Raw genomic sequence first — 21,457 nt, 5'->3', positions numbered from 1 at the left:
GGGCCCAGGGGTAAACGCATCACCCAGCAAACTTTGAGAAAACAACTTTTATTTGTGAAAGGAACTTTTGTTTTGTTATTGGAACACGACAGGCCCCGAAGGCGAGAAACTTTCTAAGGAAACAAGACTTGGCCATCGGCCGTCCTGAGAACAACCATCAGAGCTGTCATCTGAGGCTGGAGAGGCCCGAGATCGGACTGTGTTCAAAATCTCGTGCTGGAGAGGCCCGAGACCTTATTGTGCACCATGCTCCCACCTTACCGCCATGTCCAAAACATGGGGAAGGGAGGTCCAGGCTACCACATCCTGACATATTATTTGAGAACACTTCTTTCTTTCCTTGAGAACTATCCTTTTTGTATTAGTTGTGAGGTTTGGCAATAGGTTTGTCATTATAGCCCTTTTTGATATGACACAACAGCACTAGGACTGCCTTGTTTTTCATTTGATGATTGACGCTTGTTCCCATCTTAGAGTAAGTATTGGGCATTTTTCCAACCTGTATACAGCATTTATTGTTCAATAAACACCCTTGAACTGTGATCACTGTGTCTGTCTTACATGTTGCCACCATGAGTATCTCACAGAGTGCGTTACGGAGACACCTCCAGTCAGAGCCATTTTTAGAGCCTTGAATTATGGCTTACTGCCCTCTGGAATAGATTGCATTACATTGATTGGTTGGTAACTACTGGACCTATTCCCCTAGAAGATATAGCTGATCCGGCTTATTTTTCTACTCCCTTTCCCTAGGTCATGAGATGGCTGCCCGTCCTGACATATGGATCCAAGGGAGTAATGTCCATACCTATTTAAACTGGTCATGAAGATGATGACACCAATTGCCACAGTCATCGAAACCAGTCGACCTTTTTCTTTACACGATATCCACTAAAGCAAATGGGATACAAGTTTTGAAAAAACCAACGCCTGTTTGGTAAACAGGTGTCTTGAGCATCGTAAAACTTTTTTAGATATCCACTGGAACCCAGTACAAATGCTATATTAACATACTGCGTTGTTGCTTAATAAACAAGGGCTGCATCAGCCATATAGGAAATTCCCCTTAGCAATGCTCATTGCATAAAAAATTTGATACAGTGATGTTCTGTTTCCTGAATGGGTTACCACTATAACGGGTTTTTCGGAGACACAATTTAAAATGCCAGATCTGTCACATACTGTTATGCAAGGTTTGGACCATAACTAGGGGGTCAGCAAGTGAGTGTATTTCGAGATAGTGGATTATGAGCATGAAGACAACCCTCTCATGGACTTTGGAGTGGTAGGGAAGGAGAGAGGTAGGTCTGTAGAAAAAAGGTGTGGTTGTGATCAGCACTTTATTTCTTTACGAGTGGTATGACTCTGGCTATTTTGTACCAGGCTGGCAAGATACCAGTTTAAAGAGAGAGGCTGAATAAGGCAGAGAGGTTAGCAGAGGTAACAGGTGCAATTTCCTTAACAATTTGTGGTGAAAAAAGTGGTCAATTGGAATGCAGGATAGGTTGTCAAAAGGAAGGATGGGTAGAGGTTCAATAGGGGAGAAGTTGGAGAAGTGAGATAGAGCGGAGAGTGTGGGACAAATGGGTGTGGGTGAGAATGTGGAAAGGGGTGAGAGGCAAAGTCATCGGTGGAGAGAGAGGAGGAAATGGAGCAGTTCATTTGGATGGAAGCATGGTATGACGGGTCCTGGGTAGATTGCAAAGGTGCCAGCAGAGAGAGGAAACACGATTAGGTTAATAAGAGTATTTGTCTGTGCCAAGTGCCCCAATGAGGGTAAGTAGAGAGTTCTGGATGGCAATGAGAAGAGTGGGGGACCGGTCTTTGTACCAGCAGCCTAAGCAGAGATGATTTGTTGTCTTCAGTAGCTAGATTTCTTGAGAGATTCATGGTGGAGGACGCAAGCAGGGGAAACGGAGCTGGCAGGGTAGTGATGTTTGAGGGGGTAGACAGTTTAGAGTAGAGTTCAATAAAGGCAAGTTAAATTTAATGAGCTATTAGAGGAGAGAGATTGCAGTCAGATGTTGCCTTGGCTCGAGGTAGGGGACCATGTAATCAGGCCTGAATGTACATTTGTTGGTAGATGAGGGAGGGCATGAGAGAGTGTTGAAGGAACAGAAAAGATGAATTGGATGAGAAAGTTGTCATCGGTGGAGTCAATTTTGGAATCAGAGGAGATCCAGGTGGGAGGTAGAAATATGAGATCAAATGAGTTGCTTTGGCTGTGGGTTGGAAGGTTATGTAGTTTGACTTGTGTGTTGACAATGAGAGTGGAGTCAAGATAGAGCTGTTGGGCTTTAGTTATATTTGAGAGGTTGAGGTCGCCTGTTATAACATCAGGGACATCAGCTGGGAGCATTTTAAGTAGGAGGTCAAGATCAGAGATGAGGTTGAGTGTGCTTAGTGGGAGTAAATGAAAAGAAAATTAAGAAGGGTGGGCACAAGACGTTGAAAAGAGATATTCTCAAAGGAGGAGGGAGTGAAATCAGAGAGTTGAAGGGGTGTCCTTGCTGCTCATGAGACCAATGCCCCAATGTATTTTGCAGAGACAATGTGAGTGAGAGAAAGAGGCAACATTGGGGTGACAGTTGGCGTGACCTGCTGCCATGGTGTCTGTGTCATGGGTGGGTATCCTGGCTTCGATGATAGCCATAACCAAGGGTTTGCGGTGATGGGAATCTAAATAATTTGTGAGAAAGGAGGCTTGTTTGTACCGGTCTTGGGTATTCCAGAGACCCAGGACGAGATCAGTGGTGGAGCCGAGGCAGAGTAGATAGTTACTGGAATAGGTGAAGTTACACATGTAGGATAGATGATGTTGGAGTGTGTTGGATGGGAGAAAGAGGAGCAACATGAGTGGTGTTTGGGAGGACCCTGAAGAATGGGGATCGGATACAGGTGACGAGGAGCCGAGGGATTTGAGAGGAGAGAGGGGATTGATTGGCTTTGGCCAGGATAGATATAGAGAGGAAAAGAACAGCAAGGAGAATGAGCAGGAGTGGAAGGAGCATGGTAGCCAAGTAGTGATGGGAGGATGTATGGGGAAAAGGCTGCTAGGCAACTCAAAAGTGCAATTTCTTTTAAAAATCACAGGTTCCCAGGTTCCCAGGTTCCTAGGCCACCAAACAATGTATTTTAAAAAGTAATAACAGATTTCTAGGCGACAAACAGTGCAATAAAAAGTGACATGCCTTTCACAGGCCACGTTTGCATCATGGGTCTTTCCCTCAATGAAAGGTTGGCACAGGAGGGTTGGATTGTCAAGGTTGGGAGGCGGGTGGGGAGTGGTGGAAAGGAGTGTGAGAGGAGAGTGGTGCCGAGTTAGAAGCAGAAGCGGAGTAGCACATTGAGAGGCAGAGGCATAGCGCAATGGTGGAGGAGGTTGAGATAAGTGTGGGTGTGCGGATTAGGATGGCAGATGAAGGGGTGGACCCAATTTCTGAAGAAAATGTGGTGGGGGTGAAGGGAGGACACCCGTTTGTAGAAGCAGGTCATGGCGGGACAGGGGGCAGGAGTAGCGAGGGAAAGTGCTGCACTGCAAATGTTGCGTGTGAAAAACCTATGCAGCTAAATCTTATGCAATAAAGACATGCAACCACTTTGGATGCCATGCAGTGGGACGCCTCTAGAAAGGAATTTAATGGAAACACACATGGGTTGGAGGGGCCAATAAGGGAGGTTCCTGATTCCAAAATAGGGCACATGCTAAGCACAGAAGCGGTCAAAATGCAAAGATCTTCTTTGTAAGAGATGTTGTGTAGTGTGTAGCATTATTAAAAAGGATCTTTAAAGCAGGCAATACTTAGCCACGTGTGGAATAAGGGCAGGTGAGGTTATCGGTCTTAATTCGCTCCTTTTAAGGGAGGCAGAGTGACGCATCTGCGCACAGTCATACTGCAAACTTGGGAAAAATGGCTGGGGAGCCTGGCTGCAGCCATGGTTTCTTGCAGAACCTAGACACCTCCCATTTCATAAGAGAGATTTTATAGGAGAGATGGTGGGTGGGAGGGAGGGAGGGGGGTTAATTGACACATTTTCTAGTCACTATGGGGGTCATTACGACCCTGGCAGTAGGGGGTTAACGGCACCGGTAAGGATGCCGGTGCCGTTAACCCCCTACCGCCCTATTACGAGGTCCCTTAGGGGGTCCCACCAGGACCGGCTGGTTTTACCAGCCTGTCTAGCGGGTCCCGTTAAGGGACCATGGAGCTAATAATGGGCCCGCAATCTGCGGGCCCGCTATTAGCTCCTTCCCCCTTCACATTGAGCCCTATGGGGGCTCAAATGGGAATGGGGAATGGTTTTCGAAATGGGGATTTACCGGGTCCGCATAGGACAGAATGTCCCGGTAAGTCCCCATTCCGCCACCACGGATCCGGACCCGAGTTTGGTAATAGCACCATGGCTACCTCCAAACTCGGAATGAGGCCCTATATGTTGCCAGAAAAGAGTAAAGGTATGGACTACTATGAGGAAGTCATGCACAAACTACACACGCATTTTTGACCAAAGACTAATGTGAAGTTTGATCTTCATATGTGCTTTTTTTTATGATTGTCTAAGGCATTGAGGTTCCTGCAGAAAATTAAGGGCCTCATTACACGGATGGTGGTAGGGATTTACCAGTACCGGTAAAATACCAGTACCGGTAAATCCTTACCGCCTTACTACGAGGTCCCTTTGCGGGTTGGGGGATTTAACGCCTGCTTTTTGCAGGCGTTAAAATCAAACTCGCTAAGGGACCTCGGAGCTAATTACGTCACCGCAAAATTGCGGTGCCGTAATTAACGCCTTCCCCATTCCCATAGAGCCCTATGGGGCAGAAAATGGGAATGGGGAAGGGCAATGGTGGAAGGGGGATTTACCGCCCCTCCAATCTTGGAATGGGGCGGTAAATCCCCTTTCTGCCAAGGCGGTGCCGGTATTTTACCGGCATGAGCCATGGTGCTAATAGCGCCATGGCTCACCGCCTACCGTGTAATGAGGCCCTAAGTGTCTGTGCTCAGAGGTTTGGGTAACTGCTGTGGATTTGGGAATATAGAAATTATTGCAGCCTCTGGGCTTCTATTAGATAACACAGTGACTATTGCTGAAAGTTTAAGCATACTGCTGGCTGTGTGTGCCAAATGAAGCTGGACAAAGAGAATATAGGTGGTGTGTTTGCAAATAAAAAGGGAGACAAGGAGAGTGCTGGTTTGAGGGTTGTGGCACACAGGAAACAGGGAATTTCTGCTGTGATAATCCATGGTATTTAGCAAATAGAGCATATTTCCCAGCAGGGAGAGTGGTTTGTCACAGGTTATGTTATTTCACGCTTTGTATACTGGGCCAAATCACCACTGTAGCATTCTCATTGTACCTAAGCTTGTCTGAGAGTTTTATTGTATTGACCCCTCATTAGAGGTATCCCGACCTTACTCTATAGAAGGAAAAGAAGCAATGTAAAGCTAGGAGGATGGGAAAGGAGGGATAGGTGGCACAGGCAAAAGGAAGAAGAGTTGAAGTGGGTCTTGTCTTGTGATAGCATGGGTGCACGTAAGTGCTGACATGTAGACCATAGAATTTACAAAACAGAAAAGATGTTTTTTGCAATATTTATGGGATCAGTTGGAATGTGTTAAAAGGAAGGTTTGGTGAGCAGGATATTCATTACTCTAATCTATGGATGCATGCGAGGGCTGAGAATTTCTTGGGCAATCCTAGAAGATTTGGTAGTTTAGTTGCCTGGGCATACACTTAACTTAACTTAAATCCACCGGAATACTGCAAAGCTGAATTACCGTTACCGCCAATTAGTCGTGCGGCATTACGACTGGATTACAAGCGGCGGAATAATTCCCCATTATTTTTGTGTCCATTGGACTCAAATGGGCTTTTTTGGTTGAATTATCGTGGCAGAAATACTGCCGATTCTGCCGATTTTTTGGCAGGGAATGGCCATATTTCACTCCAGGATTTTCCTGGAGGTAAATCTTCCACTCCATGGCCCGATCTTGTAATTTGGCATAGCGCTAAAATTGGCAGTAAATCCATTACTGAAAATTTTACTGCTTACCGCCATACTCGTAATGAGGCCCAGAGTGTATAGGAAGAAAAATGTTTGTGGATAACAGAGGGTGGGAAGGGGAAGTACGTTCAGACCATCAAATACGAGCATATTTTGAATGCATGGCACCTTTAAATGAGAGAAGTTCTCCAGTTTAGGTCGAGTAGTATTGGAACTTTCCCATTTCCAAATGGAGATGATGGATTGGTTAATTTATCCGCCATGAGAACTTCAACTCCACAACCACAGGCAGAGTGCTTTATGTAAGAAAGTATGTCACATATGCATGATGCTGAACTAAAAGACTTCAAGAGCAAAGACATTCAAGGGATGTCAAAGTACAAAACATTAATGAAACACATGAAAAATATGAATGAAGTTAAGTATTATAAAAAAGACATCTGTGGACATTACAGAAGTGTAAGACCTGGTGTGAGACTCCTTGAGCCCTCAAAACTTGAACCGTACCAATTAATTAAACGGTTCTTCCATAAAGTAATAAGCATTAAAACCTATAGGGTGAAAATGATGTTGGGCCTCCTTAAGAGTTCGGCAGTGTGGGAATAAGGGTGGTAAAGTGGAGATAATTCTACTTACCACTACTTTTCTGCACCATCGAATTATGATTTACAATTAAATGTTGAGGTGATTCCTCCAACATATTACAAGAGATATCTTCTCCACTTACTTGCAAAAAACGCAAATCCCTACAAAATCCCATGGTGTCCTATGGACTCGAAAAATAGAGATTAACACCACCTATACCATACTCATTATCCAGCAGTAACTCCACTGGACCAAGTGGTGGTAACTGCAAATAGTTTGATGGCAATTCCAGTGGAATTACCACCAAATACGTAGTAAGCCTATTGTCACTTCACACCACACTGTGAGGAAAATGTGTCCGATATAACTGTGACATATGTAGAAGAGGAAATGACTGTGCGCAAGGATCACTGAAGTTTCCTCACTGGAGAAGCAGGGAACCATATAAATGTATATCACTGGGAGGTCAAGATGACAGATGGCACAAGTTCACACTGCCCAATAATTTACAACAATGTTATGACAATAATAAAGACATGCAAAGCCTGATGTAATCTGATATCTACCCCAAAGAGTATGGGGAGCCAGAAAATATTTGGCGGGACATGCTAATGCTGACAATGAATTAAGAGAAAGAAATGTACAGCTTGGATCTAGCACAAAACAAAACCTGGAATTCAGCTAAAGCCACCTTACCTCCGCGCCCCCTGTTGCGCAGCCTATGACCACAATGATGACATCACAGATCACATCACTGTTGACATTACTAATTACATCACAACAGTAACTGCCATTAATAATGGCCTTCAGCCATGGTCAGTGTGAATGGCCAAATATATTTTAACATATGAATGGGTACTAGTCATGGTCTTCAGTTATGGACAGTGGTCACAACCTTCACCCAAGTGCACTGAATATTTTAAAACACTAAGAGGCTACCAACCACAGATGTTGGCCTTTACCAGTGGATACAGCTTTCAACAGTGTCCACTATATATTATATACACTTATCAGGCACTAGCCATGCACTTTAGCACAGTACTGTACATCTTTTGGCCATGTCCGCTCTATATTTTAAAATAATAAAATGCAATAAGTGATGGCCTTTGGCCGTGCCCACTGTATATTATATATCCCTTCCCGCAGTCCTTGTTCCCTCCCTGCACCCGCCTGGTTCCCCTGCCTGCCGCCTCCCGGCCCGCCCTCCCTACCCTGATTGCTCCTTTAGACCATGTTGACTGGGTCTATCGACCTGTGTAATCTCACGAGCTCCACTTTCCAACGTGGATGCACAGTGAGTACTGACCTTTGCATGTGGCCCTATTTTTTTAATGTGATTGCCGACTGCCCTTAATTCAAGAATCTACTTCGCTCCAGGCCCTTGAATCTCTTCCCGCTGTCCTTGTTCCCTGCCCGCACCCGCTTCCTGGTTCCCCTGCCTCCCGCCTCCCATCTCGGCCACCCTACCCTGATTGGTCAGACCTCCAGTTCTAACAGACCCCCCTAGTGCAGCCCTCTGCCCGCGCAGCCCTGCTACTAAGGGCCTGAGGCAAAGGCTCATACACAGGCGGCTCCAGATCGTATCTGCAGGTATCCGCAGTAGAAGCAAGAAGCCAGTAGCCTGCCGTCAACCAGCACCAACAAGGAAAGGTAAGTGTGGCAAGGGTGGGGACTGAAGCAATTACTTCACTCCAGAACGCCCTACCACTCTTACTTAAAAGTTTTACTGTGTTCAATTGTGCAGCTACATACTAAGGTCAAGCGATATTATTTGTGCCCTATTAGTTTCACTGTGTTGAATCTTGCATTGAGATTGTGTTCCCAACAACATTAAGTGTGCCTAATAATTTCACTGTGTCGTCCCCTAAAAACTTTTACTGTGTTGAAGTTTGAATTTAGATAGCGTGCCCAACAACTTTGAGTGTGCCCTAATAGTTTCACTGGCTTGTACCCAAAGGTTGAACTGTATTGAACTTAAATCCAGATAGTGTGCCCAAACACCACTGTGTTGAATCTTGCATCTAGATTGTGTCCCCAACAACATTGAGTGTGCCCTAATAGCATCACTGTCTTGAATCGTGCATCGAGATTGTATGCCCAAAACCATTGAATGTGCCTAATAATTTCACTGTGTCATCCCCTAGAAACTTTTTACTGTGTTGAAGTTTGAATTTGAAAAGTGTGCCCAACAACATTGAGTGTGCCCTAGTAGCGTCGCTGTGTTGAGTCTTGCATCTAGATTGCATGCCCAACAACATTGAGTGTGCCCTGACAGCGTCACTGTGTTGAATCTTGCATCTAGATTGTGTGCCCAAAAACATTGAGTGTGCCTAATAATTTCACTGTTTCGTCCCCTAAAAACCTTTTACCATGTTTAGGTTTGAATTTAGATAGCGTGCCCAACAACTTTGAGTGTGCCCTAATAGTTTCACCGGCTTGTACCCAAAAGTTTCACTGTGTTGAACTTAAATCCGGATAGTGTGCCCAAACATCTCTGTGTTGAATCTTGCATTTAGATTGTGTGCTCAACAACATTGAGTGTGCCCTAATAGCGTCACTGTCTTCAATCTTGCATCTAGATTGTGTGCCCAAAAACATTGAGTGTGCCTAATAATTTCACTGTATCATCCGCTAGAAACTTTTTTCTGTGTTGAAGTTTGAATTTGAACAGTGTGCCTAACAACATTGAGTGTGCCCTAGTAGCGTCACTGTGTTGAGTCTTGCATCTAGATTTGTGTGCTCAACAACATTGAGTGTGTCCTGATAGCATCACTGTGTTGAATCTTGCATCTAGATTGTGTGCCCAAAAACATTGAGTGTGCCTAATAATTTCACTTTGTCGTCTCCTAAAAACCTTTTACTGTGTTGAAGTTTGAATTTAGATAGCGTGCCCAACAACTTTCAGTGTGCCCTAATAGTTTCACCGGCTTGTACCCAAAGTTGCACTCTGTTGAACTTAAATCCAGATAGTGTGCCCAAAATTCACTGTGTTGAATCTTGCATCTATATTGTGCGCCCAACAACATTGAGTGTGCCCGGATAGCGTCACTGTGTTGAATCTTGCATCTAGATTGTGTGCCCAAAAACATTGAGTGTGCCTAATAATTTCACTGTGTCATCCCCTAAAAACTTTTACCGTGTTGAACTTTGAATTTAGAAAGTGTACCCAACGACATTGAGTGTGCCCTAATAGTGTCACTGTGTTGAATCTTGCATCTAGAGTGTGTGCCCAACAACAATGGGTGTACCCTAATAGCATCACTGTGTTGAATCTTGCATATAGATTGTGTGCCCAACAACACTGAGTGTGCCCTGATAGCGTCACTGTGTTGACTCTTGCATCTAGATTGTGTGCCCACAAACAATGAGTGTGCCTAATAATGTCACTATGTCGTCCCCTAAAACTTTATACCGCGTTGAAGTTTGAATTTAGAAAGTGTGTCCAACAACTTTGAGTGTTCCCTAATAGTTTCACTGGCTTGTACCTAAAGTTGCACTGTGTTGAACTTAAATCCATATAGTGTCCCCAAACATCGCTGGGTTGATTCTTGCATCTAGATTTTGTGCCCAAAAACATTGAGTGTGCCTAATAATTTCACTGTGTCGTCCCCTAAAAACTTTCTACCGTGTTGAAGTTTGATTTTAGAAAGTGTGCCCAACAACATTGAGTGTGTCCTAATAGCATCACTGTGTTGAATCCTGCATCTAGATTGTGTTCCCAAAAAGCATTGAGTGTGCCCAATAATTTTGCTGTGTCGTCCCCTAAAAACCTTTACTGTGTTCAAGTTTGAATTTAGAAAGTGTTCCCAACAACATTGAGTGTGCCCTGATAGCGTCACGGTGTTGAATCTTGCATCTAGATTTTGTGCCCAACAACATTGAGTGTACCCTAATAGCGTAACTGTGTTGAAGTTTGAATTTAGAAAGTGTGCCCAACAACATTGAGTGTGCCCTGATAACGTCACTGTGTTGAATCTTGCATCTAGATTGTGTGCCCAACAACATTGAGTGTACCCTAATAGCGTCACTGTGTTGAATCTTGCATCTAGATTGTGTGCCCAAAAACATTGAATGTGCCTAATAATGTCACTATGTCGTCCCCTAAAAACTTTATACTGTGTTTAAGTTTGAATTTAGAAAGTGTGTCCAACAACTTTGAGTGTTCCCTAATAGTTTCACCGGCTTGTACCCAAAGTTGCACTTTGTTGAACTTAAATCCATATAGTGTCCCCAAACATCACTGTGTTGAATCTTGCATCTAGATTTTGTGCCCAAACACATTGAGTGTGCCTAATAATTTCACTGTGTCGTCCCCTAAAAACTTTCTACCGTGTTAAAATTTGATTTTAGAAAGTGTGCCCAACAACATTGTGTGTGTCCTAATAGCATCACTGTGTTGAATCCTGCATCTAGATTGTGTTCCCAAAAAGCATTGAGTGTGCCCAATAATTTCGCTGTGTCGTCCCCTAAAAACCTTTACTGTGTTCAAGTTTGAATTTAGAAAGTGTTCCCAACAACATTGAGTGTGCCCTGATAGCGTCACGGTGTTGAATCTTGCATCTAGATTTTGTGCCCAACAACATTGAGTGTACCCTAATAGCGTAACTGTGTTGAAGTTTGAATTTAGAAAGTGTGCCCAACAACATTCAGTGTGCCCTGATAGAGTCACTGTGTTGACTCTTGCATCTAGATTGTGTGCCCAAAAACATTGAGTGTGCCTAATAATTTCACTATGTCGTCCCTTAAAAACTTTATACCGTGTTGAAGTTGGAATTTAGAAAGTGTGCCCAACACCTTTGAGTGTTCCCGGATAGTTTCACTGGCTTGTATCCAACTGAATAAATCCCTCGAACGCAAAAGGGGGAAAGGTAAAACCAACCTGAGTAGATCCACCCTCGCCCTGCACCATCGCCACTACAAAGCTGAAATCCGAAATGCTAAAAAAGCCCACTACAACTCCCGAATTCTTAACTGTTGAAACCGTAGCAAGGATCTCTTCAAAATCATTCCTGAATTCATCAAACCGACCTGTACCTCAGCCCAATCCACCATCTCAATCACTCTGCGACTCGCTCTCTCTCCATTTCTACATCACTGCTCTCGACAGAACAACTTCCCTTAACCACAAACTGGCCCTCCTCTCACCGCCACATAATCCGCCCGCCCTATCAATAACACCCCCGCCCACCACGGCAACAACAACTCCTCCCACTTTCGACTCGTTCACACCAATCTCGAGAGACGAATTTCTTGACCTTCCCTCTGCTCGAAAACCATCAGGCTCCCCCCTTCACCTCAGTCCTCAAAGAAATATTCTCATCCACCTGCGCAGGACAGTATGCAAGAACCATCCTAAATAACTCCCTCAGCTCGGTAATCTTCCCCAATGCCTTCAAAACCACACATGTCAAGCCTCTTCTAAAAAAAACATCCCTCGACCCCAAAAACTACTGGCCCATCTCAAACACCAGGTTCCCTGCAAAACTCATTGATCGAACCGCATACTCCCAACTAAACACCTTTGTCGAATCCAATAACCTCCTGGACCCCGCACAATCAGGCTTCAGACCACGACACAGAACCAAAACCACTCTGGCCTCAACCTGGGATGATCTTAATATCACCACGGACTCCGGCGGATGCGCTGCACTAATCCTCCTAGACCTCGCTGCCGCCTTTGACACAATTAACCACTCATTCCCACTTGACCGCTTCCACTCCCTAGGAATCCGTGGAAATGCTCTCAAATGTATAGCCTCCTTACTCAACAACAGGAAACAAATAACCCTCCTCTCCACCTTTGCTTCCGCCGCTCGACCAGTCAATACTGGAGTACCACAAGGAGCATGCCTATCAGCCCTCCTGTTCAACATCTATATGTCCACCCTCCCTGGAATAATCTGCCCGCAGAATATCCTGTGCTATAACTATGCTGATTACACCCAAATAATCATAAAACTCCTCAACTTAGACTCCAACTCTCAGCCCGACCTCGCAGCCTGCCTCCTTGACATTGATCGTTGGATGACTACAAACCACCTCCTCCTAAATCCCATTAAAACCGAAATCATGTTGTGCGGCAACACTGAGCTTCTCTCCCACCCTTTACCTTGGCCCACATCCATGGGCAATCCACCCACCACCTCGGCCACAGTAAAAGACCTTGGATGCACTCTCAACTCTGACCTAACCCTCTCTTGCCAAATCAACAACGTATCTAAGTCTTGTCATTACCACCTCAAAATTCTTAGATGCATTGTTCCCTACCTCTCCTTTCCTAACAGACTTGCCACTGTTCAGTCTACTGTAATGTCGAGACTAGACTATGCTAACTCCATCTATCTCGGAGTCCAGGCCTACCACCTCATAAATTACAAAGAGCACAAAACGCTGCTGCCAAAATGCTACTAGCACTGGACCCAAGAGACCACACCTCTCCAGCTCTCAGAACTCTCCACTGGCTCCCAGTTGGACGAAGTGCCACCTTCAAAACCATATGCATCACCCATCGAGCAGTGCACAAGACCGGCCATCTATACCTGCAAGACAAGCTAAAACCCTACCACCCACTGTGCACTCTAAGATCAAGCTCCACCCTCCTTTTAGTGATACCAAACACCAACTCAGTCAGGATAGGAGGATCCTCGTTCTCATCCTTTGCCCCCACTCTATGGAACTCGCTTTCACCCCACATCCGACTCACCAAAGACTACTTCTCATTCGGCAAACTACTGAAAATGTGGCTCTTCCCATAACACTGATGACCACCCAAAGATGTGTCCAAACCCCCAAGCAACCGAACGGCGAAACACACAATGAAGCTGTCCTACCTGGTGCACACCCACATGATAAGACATGATGGATGGATTAGAGGGATTGTTTGGAGTGAATGGAGTGGATGGAGTGGATGGATGGAGTAAACGGAGTGAATAGACACAGTAAACAGAATGTCAGAGTTGATCAAACAGAGAAAATAAAGGAGTAAATGGAGTGGATGGAACAGATAGTGACTAAAACGGATAGACTGAATAGAACGGATGGAACGGATGGAATGGATGGAGCGGATGGAAAGGATGGAGTGGATGGAGTAGATAGAACGGATGGAGTGGATGGAACGGATGGAGTGGATGGAACGGATGGAGTGGACAGAACGGATGGAGTGGACAGAATGGATGGTGTGGATGGAACGGATGAAGTCGATGTCACGGATGGAGTAGATGGAACGGATGGAGTGGATGGAACGAATGGTACTGATGGAATGAATGGTACTGATGGAATGAATGGTGCGGATGTTACGGATGGTGCGGATGTTACGGATGGTGCGGATGTTACGGATGTTACGGATGTTACGGAAGATGCGGAAGATGCGGAAGATGCGGATGGTACGGATGGTACGGATGGTGCGGATGGTGCGGATGGTGCGGATGGTGCGGATGGTGCGGATGGTGCGGATGGTGCGGATGGTGCGGATGGTGCGGATGGTGCAGATCGTGCAGATGTTACTGATGGTGCGGATGTTAGGGATGGTGTGGATGTTCCTGATGGTGCAGATGTTACGGATGGTGCAGATGATACGGATGGTGCCGATGTTGCGGATGTTAAGGACGGTGCGGATGTTACAGACGGTGCGGATGTTACAGACGGTGCGGATGTTACAGACGGTGCAGATGTTACGGATGTTGCGGATGGTGCGGATGTTGCTGACGGTGCAGATGGTGCAGATGGAGGCAACACCTGCTCACCATGATGTTGCCATATATCTGTATCCCCTATATATGCTATCTACCTGTATCCCCATATATATATCTGTATCCCATATATAACTGTATCCATCCTGTCGTTATATATCCGTATGTATATACAGTGGGGATGTACGTCCCCACTGTCCTGCTCACGTGCCTGGTCTCAGGCACTTATACTGATAATCACCATATCACACCACTACGCCTACTCTCTACTTTACACCATCATTCAACCAGAACACAGCTATACCTCTGTTAATTTGGCCTAGCTGTTCACACACAAATAAGACTCTAATAAAACACAGCTAGCTGAGCACATTCCGGCTTGCTCTTCGCATAGGCATCCCTCAGGCCTAAGCAGCCAGAAGCCAGTCTAGGTGTCCACCCACCAGACTGAACACATCCAACTGATTTCCTCAGCTCCACACCTATCACTAGGAAGCAGCTATCATCCAACAATTAAACCATCTGCACACATATACGGTGCACCCACGCACCGTACGACACTCTCTCTCTCCACTGACTTGAACTACGGTTCCTGAGGGCGTTCAACCGACCACCTCTTTGAGATCATACCAATGATACATAAGGCGCTATACAAATGCCAAGTAACATAACATAACATAACATAACACTAACCAGAAACTAGCTATGGTCTTCAACACAATACTTGCCAGTGGCCAAGGCCTTTGGCTGTGCCGAATATATATTCTAATATATTAATTGGCACTACCTATGTCCTTTAGCCATGGCCACTGACTACGACTTTCAATGTTGCCCACTGTATTTTTTTAAAACAGTGATGGGCTACTAGACATGGCTTTTAACCATAAGCATTGGCATTTTTGAACATCAACCGACCACTAGCTATGGCCTTTGGTGCTGGCCAGTGACCCCAGTCTTTGTCATGGCAAAGCCATAGTCCTAAATTGTTAGTAAGGTGACCAATGTTTTCATGAGCTAACTTATAAATTATGTTATGTCTAATTCCATTGTTCATATAATCAGTTATATGCAATGTAATTAGTGTTGTCACCAGTAGGGGTTTTGTTGCGTTGAGTTCTCACCTTAATGTCCCTGCAACTAAAGTTGTATCCTTGAATTTCAAAGGTTTTGTTACATGTATTGCTCACCTTAACGTTTCTGCAACTAAGGTTTTTTCCTTGAATTTCAGGTGTTTTTTTATTCCATAGATTCTTAGAATGCTTCCAGAGCACTAGCATGGTTTTTCAGCAATGGTCAGTGGGCACAGCCTTTGGCGGGGCCCACTGTCCATTTTAAAATGCTACCAGACCTAGTGGGCACTGCCAACCACTACCAAACGACTAGCCATGGCCTTTGGCCATGGCCGGTGGGAACAGCCACTGTATATTTTAAAACACTTGCAACCCATCGCTCAAAGAAGTTCCTCAATCATAATCTGATTTTGTTCTGTTTTGACAGTGATGTTGTTATGTATAAAAGATTGCATGCTTTGAGAACTCACAATGTTTTAGGCAATGCGCAGTGAGATTACATTATTTGCCATGGACCACATACTTTGGTTAAGCAGCGTGCTCCAAGACCCTTGTTTTATGGGCCGTCGATTGGTGACTGTTGTGATGCATCGCACGACCCCAACTAAGCACATTTAAGCAGAAATGAAACAGGGAAAAAATGACCGGCTGCAAGAATAACATATGCCCAGGTACATTTGTCCCCATAGTGAAAATCAAAAGCTGGCACCCATGAATATATGCACAATAAGTAAACATATATCTTAATGTGAAATATACAAATGTATTTCCATAGACCTAGTCCCAGATTCGTGGATTATTTGCGCCCAAAAAAACTATTTGTGTGCCATTCTGCCCGCAAATCCCTGTTTAACAAATGGCGATTTGCGGGCAGAATGGCGCACAAATCCTGTTTATTTCAGTGCAAATAATCCATGAATCAGGGCCCTACTCTTTAGACGAAACTGCGCAAGACAAAATAGCATTGGACTTTAAAAAAAGTAATTAACACCAGAAAAACAACCTAAGAGAGGATATGTTCCCATAAATGTACTGGCAAAGTATAAAAGGTGCTCACCTTTTAAATCCAGCAATCTGTCATGAAATAGTCCCTGGTAAACAAAATCCCAATACGAAGCATGCTTGTGGTCTTGTAGGTAAGCGTCTGCACTGGGAACATGACAACCTGAGTAAATTCCTGGTAGCAAAATACTTGAGCAAGCTTGCCAACCTCAAAATACCCAAGGGGTTGCGTCCGACCTCTGGACAAAAGTTACACTGTCCACCCACATGTCTCCTTTACTTGTGCCCTGAAAGCAGCCATAATGAGGGGAAAATAACTGCACCAGTGTCCAGGATTGCAAACTCTCTTGACACATCATGGGCAAATACTCATGACCTACTTGCCTTCACTCACCGGTCATCTTGCAGCTCTTTGCGAGGTCCTCTGCCACCACAGGTTTCTGTTTCTCTGTGCGGTACCTCACGTCTTCTCCCAGCGATCTTCTTGTGGCTCACACACACCCAGAAGTGCTTCCTCTGCAAAGCTGGACCCACACGACTGTATTACTTGGTCCCGCTGGCCTCCTACTCATGGCTTGCCACTGGCCTCCATTGTCCTGTACTTTCGCTTCCCGCTGCATACGCTCTGCACTTTTCCACGTGTCTCAAGCTCTTCTCCTGCCACTCCACCACACCGGAGAGGTCTGCCTGCACACAGTCATTCATCTGCTTTCTCCCACAGCTGACTGTGCTTCCACAGCTGACTCCATTTCTTTCGGACTTGCAGCTTTTAAAGCTCCCACCTGTATTTTCCTGCCAAAAAGGACTAGACCGCTCACCATCAAAGCGGTAGTCCTACTTTGCTCTTGTCCTCCTCCTCATCCCAGCACTTAGCTGGGGTTGACAAATGTTTGTTTTCACAAAGTGAGAATGTGTTGCTCTTGGTGTCCTCTTCTTCGTCCCAGAACCGTACTGGTGTAATTTGGGGAATACTTTAGGGGAGTCACAGAAAAGAGGCTGTGAAAAGCCCATAAAGGCATGAGGTATGGAGGATTTGTGGTGAAAGGGAAATGGGGGATACCATGTCTCACCTAAGGACGTCCTCTCCCCACTGCCCCACCCAGGTGATCCTCCCTCGCATATCCCCCCTGGGGGTCGTGATCAAAAAATCAATGGCCTTTTCACGACCACCTGAGAGGAGGATCCTGAGGGAAAAGAAGTGCGAACACCCTCAGGTTGCTCACATACACTTCTCCTATGCGGTTTGGACCTCTATGTTTCACAGGAAAAATGGGATAGAAAGTCGACGTTTCCCTAGTCTCAACCCTTCCAGTGCTCTACTGTGAAACAGTATGGTTGGAGGTCTAAGAACCATTGCATAAGTCTTTGGTTTGTTTCTTTCCTTTGGCTGATCCACATGAAAGGGGGGTGATGGGTGACTAATCAGAATTGGTGTCCCAACAAGTAATATTTCAGATGCAGCATAGCCCACTTGATAGCCAGGGCCTCCAACTCAATTACTGAGTAGTTCTTCTCCCTGGGAAACAACTTCCCAGTACATCATGATTTTTAGAGAGGACAGCTCCTAATCCTATTAAAGAGGCATCCGTATGCAGGATGAACTCTTTCGAGAAATCATCTACCCTTAAAATGGGGCTCTGGCAAAGATTTTCTTTTAATGAGGTATAACAATGTTGATCTTTCTCATCCCACTTGATATTTTGGGGCTCAGCATTTTTCAGTTTATCTGTGCATTTTGTAATCTTGCTTGAGAAAGTTCAGATGAATCAGTGATGTAACCGATCAAACCTAAAAAGGCTCAGAGGTCTTTCTTTATTTGCGATATGGAGGTCTCAGGTACAGCCTTAACTTTTTCCTGTGGGGATGTATAGAGCCATTACCCACAAAGAACCCTAAATATCTGACTGAGCCAATTTACATTTTTTGGGATTTGCTGTTAAGCCTGCCTTTCTCAGTGTTCTCATGACTATGTAGAGATGATAGACGTGCTCTTCCCAAGTTTTACTGTGCATTACAATATCGTCTATATAGGCCCCACAGAAATTAGAGTAGTTTGTAGTATTTTGTCCATCAACCGTTGGAATGTAGTGGAGGCCCCATGTACCCCGAATAGGTGGACTATAAACTTAAGCAGATTCATGGGTGTGACAAAGGCAGTTTTTTCCTTGTCAGGACCGTATAACAGAACCTGCCAATAGCCTTTCATAAGGTCTATGGTAGAGAAATAGACAGCGTTACCTAACCGATCAGTTAAGTAATCAATGCGAAGCATTGGGTACGTATCAAAAGCAGAGATGGAATTAACTTTTCTAAAGTCAATACAAAACCTCCAGCTCACGTTGGGTTTGGCCACTAACATGACAGGGAAGACCAGGGGCTAGTAGATGGTTCAATAATATTAGCCTCAAGCATTTGATTGACTTCCGGGATGATGGTTGCCTTCGAGATTCCAGTAATCTACATGGTTTTAAATGTACAACTTTGCCTTCAGGAGTACAGATATGACAGTAGATTCCTTCACTCTTCCTGGTCCCTCGCTAAATAAATCAGGGAACTGTAGTATGAGGTCATACAGATCTTACTTTGGGTATTACTGAGTTTGGGTGGAATCACAACTCCGTGATCAGAGTCTTGAGGCCAAAGACAGGATAGAATAGTAGCACTAGACTCTGTGGGATTCCCCTTCCATTCTTTTAATAAATTCACATGATATACCTGAATTTTTAATCTTTCGGTCAGGTTGGGAGAATTTATAGTTACAAGGGTTTGTTTGTTACAATAACACATATGGTCCGTGCCACTTAGATATTAATTTATTTTGAGAGCTGGGCAACAATGCCAGGACCTTTTGGCCTATTGAAAAGGATTGTAAGGTAACCTTTTTGTCATATGAGGTTTTCTGCTGTTCCTGGGCCCTGGCCATGTGCACCTGGACTAAAGACCTGACTATCTGCATGTGTTCTTTTAGTCGGTTTTCAGTTTGGGAGATTTGAATTGGGGCTTCTTCCCTTTCTTACTAGGTTTCCCTCAACATATTTAGGATATCTCGAGGTTCCCGTCCGTAAAGTAATTCGAATAGGGAGAATCCTGTAGAAGCCTGGGGAGACTTCCTTACAGCGAACAGTGCCCAAGGTATCATTTGATCCCGATTTCTGCCATCCTGTTCTGCTAGCTTTCTTAACATGGTTTTCGGTGTCTTGTTTAACCTTTTCGACAAGGCCATCTGTTTGTGGGTGATAGATTGAGGTGATGTGTAACACTTCTTTTACTTCCTCCCAGAGTTTGCGCATAAATGTAGAGCCCTGATCTGTTAAGATTTTTTTGGGAAACCCTACTAATGAAAAGAAATTGAGTATGTGTTTCAAAATCTGTTGGATGGTGTTAGCTCTAAGGAGAAAGGCCACTGGATACCGGGTTGCATAATTAACTGTCACCAAAATATACTTGTTACCTAACTTTGATGTTTCCAAGGAGCCCACAAAGTCCATGCCAGTTCTTGAGAACAGAACTTCAATGATTTGAAGTGGCTGTAAGGGGACTGGTGATGGTATATGTGTACTGGTCTTTTGACAGATTGTGCAAGACTGGATAAAGACCTTAATGTCAGCATGAATTCCAGGCCAGTAAAACATATTCAAGATCTAGGATTGAGTTTTTGTTTGGCTAAGATGACCTCCTGTCAGATGGGAATGGGCTATTTCCAGGACTTTTAGGATGACTAACTGGGCTTTTCTATGCCCTCTGAAGTGGTGTCTCACCTGTATAGTAACACATGTTTCAAAAAGAAAAAAGATCCTCCTCTCTCACAGCCCTCTTGCTCAGGTACTGTCAGGATGCCTACCCCCGGAGCACCAAGACAGGCCCAGCCCCCCCCGGGAGCAGGCATCATGCCCTCGGGTAAAAGCCCAGCGGCCCCAAATAGGGGCTCTTTGGACTTTGTCCTGGCGCCTTTGGCGCCAGGCTCATGTTAGACATCAGTCCTGGCGCCATAGGCGCCAGGCTCATAAAAGAGGGTGTTTGGTGCACTTACCTGACGCAGACCATGCTGCATGAAGCCTCAAGCCAAATGAGGCTTAGGAGAGACTATTTTATCAAAGGAACTATTTTACTTGGGTGGGGACCATGGAAGAATACTTACCTGGAACTTCTTCCAAGGCTATTTAAACCACGCCCGGACTGCCACACGTGCTTCGCGTTGCTCTGCATCTAGCAGCTGAACTCTCACCATGCCTGCTCCTGCATCTTGCCCCCAGCCACGCCCGCCTCGATCTTGGGATACCTGAAAGGAAGGAAGGGAAGAGAAAAGGTGAAAACCAAGAACTTAATCTAACTTCCTACCTGTGTCCGGAACCATCACGCCAGCGATCCTGAAGATAGACATTCTGTAAAAGCATCGCGCTACTTGTTGCAGCGCCGTGCATCACTCACCTGCCTCGTGGGCTCTTCACTATCCACCGCGACCTTCTGGGCATTCCGCCACATCTCTGCACCTGCAGGGGAGAAGAAGAGACAAAAGGTGAGCAGGAGGAACAAATGAGGAAAGCCTGATTTTCCGTCACAAGACTTACCTGGCCATATTTGACGGAACCACTCCTCATTTCAGGTCGGCGCCACTTCTTGGCCTGGTACCGCACCCCGGCCCCTAAGGGGAAAAAAGAAAGACATTACTAGAGGGATTCAAAGACATTTAAAGGGATCATTTTATCACGAACTCACCTGAGTTTATCTCCGGCAATATCCCTCGAAGCATCACTTCCGCTCTGCACCTGAAAATAAGGACAGATCGCAGGTTAAGAAAAGCAAACAAAGAGAAGACTCTACTCTGGAACTTTTTAAACTGCATACTTGCGGAATTTCGCCTTCCGAAAGCAGTGAAGTAACTGGTCAAATACGCGCCCCTGCACCAGAAGCAGGATGGAGAGTTCATCCATTCAAACATTAAGGTGAGCCTTGATTGGGGATTTCGGAGGTGGTCAGAGAAGAGCAAAGGGGAGGTGGGAAGCAATCACAATACTCTGCAGTCAGTTAATCCCCTTTCTCCACCTACAGAAAGATTTTTCTACGGGCCAGACAAGCCAGATTTGGGGGTCCAGTTCAGTCGGAGT

Source organism: Ambystoma mexicanum, chromosome 11, assembly GCF_040938575.1.
Source record: "Ambystoma mexicanum isolate Mex_15411 chromosome 11, UKY_AmexF1_1, whole genome shotgun sequence".
Classification (NCBI taxonomy): Eukaryota; Metazoa; Chordata; class Amphibia; order Caudata; family Ambystomatidae; genus Ambystoma; species Ambystoma mexicanum.
This window is presented reverse-complemented; position numbering follows the sequence as displayed.